Genomic DNA, 3,306 nt, shown 5'->3' on the forward strand with positions numbered 1-3,306 from the left:
GGCCGCCGGCTCCCCCCGTAGCGGCGTCTCCGCGCCGCTCTTTGTGTCGGCGCCTGGAGAAGGCCGCGTGATGTCATTGCTCCCCGGGGCAGGCAAACAGAGGCGGGATAAAGTCACCTACCCCGCGCCCTGCCCCCGCCCCGCATCTCCGCGGTCCGGCGGCCTCCGCCCGGGCCGGAGCTGCAGGGCTGGGGCGCGCCGGGTGGGCTCCGCGCCTCCAGGCGGCACGCCCAGGAACACCCGCGACCAGGGCAAAGGCTGCGGAGGTGGCTGGAAATGCGGCTTCCCGCAGAGGCAGCTGCAGTTTAGGGCCCAGATCTCAGTCCCCACCGCGCCCAGCCCGCCCTCCGCCTGCGCGCCCGCCCCTCCCGCCTGCGGGGAGCGCGCAGGACTCACCTGGGGCCGCGCGGAGCTGCGGGCAGGAAACGCCCCACCCGGCGGGGGTTGGGAACGAGAGCCCGGATAGAGGTCGGGAATTAGATTGTTTCTGGGCATCAGGAAAGCGCTGTGTATTTACATAATTTGTAAGAACACTATTATTACATTACGCAGTTGCCTAGGTCTTGGTCATGTGCTTACGGGACGAGACGTCTAGTTTGACAAATAACAAAAATGTACTCTAACTAGATTTTCTCTCTGCCAAAGCCAGCTCAAGTCGTTCCCCTTTGAAATCATTACCACAGAACTCGCTGATCCACACGTTTATCTTGAAATGGGTTTTTTTGTTTTTTGTTTTTGGTACAGAAAAGCTGTCAAGTAATTGGGTATGTGTGTTATTAGTGTTTCTTTTTAACTTCATTTTTAAAAATTCATCAGGACGAATAATAGGGCCTTGTTTCATAGAAGTCTATGATGTATGCAAAAATGATTAGTACGAGCATGGATGATTTAAAATTCAGTTTGAATAAAATAAAATTTAAAAAATAAAATTCAAGAAGTTGGGGTTCATCACTCTTAAAATGAAAAGAACCCTCCAGACTTTTGCCTGAGGGAGCAGAGTTTAGGGGGAACAAGACTTCCCCTTCCTTTCCACTTCCCTTAACGCCAGGCTGGCTCCGTAGAACCGGCAGTGAGTGCGGTTGTATTGTTGATAAACCGGGGGGTTTGATCTGCATATGTAATCCCCAGGGAGATTGGAGGCAGGAGCTAGCCAAGCTGGTGCCCAAGCACCAGCAAAGGAGGGGTCCTAAACACCACTGGGAATAAAATTTACATGAACTCTCCGGAAGTAATGTATGTGACTGGAAGTGAACCTTCTGTCAACAGGTTGGGTGGGGATGAGACCCAAGGGCCTACTGGAGTGACAGAGGTGGTCTACAGACTACCTTCCAGGGAGAGAAGGGCCTGGAAGTTGCAGGACCTTGTCCATAGGAAGCAGCAGTGGGCAAGTTTGGGGTCAAAGCTGAAACGCTCAGTGCCTAGAGTGGACAGTGAGGGCTGGCACCTCATTCTCCATTCTCCTCCTGTGCCCTTCCCTACATAGCACTCAGCCTTTCCTCTCAGTAAATGGTGAACTAATAATTAAAGAATATCAATGTGATATTTGGTACTGAATTATTTGCCCAAGTGTCTAGGACCAGCCATGGAGACAGGCATATATTAGCTTGAGTGGAGGAATATGGAGGACAGAAGGAAGAATCAATACTGACAACCCCTATGCCCAAAAAACAAGGTCAGAACTCAAAGGAAGTTTAATATTTTGATCCTGGAGAGCCACTCACCACATTTTACTCACTCTGGTGGTGTAGTGGTTAAGAGCTACGGCTGCTAACCAAAAGGTCGGCAGTTTGAATCCACCAGGTGCTCCTTGGAAACCGTATGCGGCGGTTCTACTCTGTCCTATAGGGTCTCTATGAGTCAAAGTCGATTCAATGGCAACGGGTTTGGTGTTTTTGGTTTTGGCTGTAGTGGGCAGACCAAGAGCCAATGAGGGCCCAGTTAGGAGCCAGACCTGCCCTGCCCACTCACTGATGCCACTGGTCCATGGTTACTTCCTGGGAATATCAAGAAGTGTGACTAAACTAGCAAGCAGCCATCTAAGATGCATCAATTGGTCCCAACCCACCAGGAGTAAAGGAGAATGAAGAACACCAAAGTCACAAGGAAAGCATTAGACCAAGAGACAGAAAGCACCACATAAACCACAGACTGCAACAGCCTGAGACCAGAAGAACTAGATGGTGCCCGGCTGTCACCAATGATCACCCTGACAGGGAACACAACAGAGAGTCCCCGATGGAGCAGGGGAAAGGTGGGGTGCAGAATTCAAATTCTAGTAAAAAGACCAGACTTAATGGTCTGACTGAAACTGGAGGAACCCCAGATAGCTGACTCTCTGTCAGCCCAGAACTAAAACAGTTTCTGAGGCAAACTCGTCAGACAAAGATTGGACTGGACTTTGGGACATAAAATGATCCTCGTGAAGAGTGTGCTTCCAGGCTCAGTAAGATACATGAGAGTAAACGGGCGGCTTCTGTCCAGAGGTGAGATGAGAAGGCAGAGAGGGTTAGGAGCTGATTGAATTGACATGCGAAATCAGGGGTGGAAAGGAGGAGTGTGCTGTCACAGTATAGAGAGAGCAACTAGGGTCACATAACAATGTATGTATAAATTTTTGTATGAGAGACTAACTTGAATTGTAAACTTTCACTTAAAGTGCAATAATATAAAATTTAAAAAAAGAAGAGTGACTAATTGCTAAGCATTATTAGTCTTTAAGGAGCCCTGGTGGCACAGCAGTTAAGAACTCAGCTGCTAACCAAAAGGTCAGTGGTTTGAACTCACCAGCCATTATGTAGGAGAAAGATGTGGCAGTCTGCTTCTGTAAAGATTTACAGCCTTGGAAACCCTATGGGGCAGTTCTACTCTGTCCTATAGGGTCACTATGAGTTGGAATCGACTCTATGGCAATGGGTTTCGTACTCGTCTTTGGTTCAAGTATGGTTCACATTTTCACGGACACACTGCCTTAGAGGAGAACTGGACGGAGCTGGATTAACAAAAGGATCCAGGAAGGCCAAATCTTCCACGAATGGCTCATCAGAACCCCCTGCATAGAGCCAGATCGTAGACTTAGCCCATGATGGCTGTGCAGGGCCCCTGCAGGTTGAAGGTGTAGAAGAGCTGAGCATGCCTGCTCTCCAGCTCCCCTTTCCCTCCCAGGACTCCTTCAACTAGTGAGATAGGATGAAGACTTCAGGAGCCAGAATGGGCATCTTTATTCCACCCCTCCCACCAATACCATCAATTTGATAGCCTTTGTTTTCAAAACCATTGTCATTAGTCCAAGCTAGAGGCAACTTGCTA

Source organism: Trichechus manatus, unplaced genomic scaffold (genome assembly GCF_000243295.1).
Source record: "Trichechus manatus latirostris isolate Lorelei unplaced genomic scaffold, TriManLat1.0 scaffold00017, whole genome shotgun sequence".
In the NCBI taxonomy this organism is placed as follows: domain Eukaryota; kingdom Metazoa; phylum Chordata; class Mammalia; order Sirenia; family Trichechidae; genus Trichechus; species Trichechus manatus.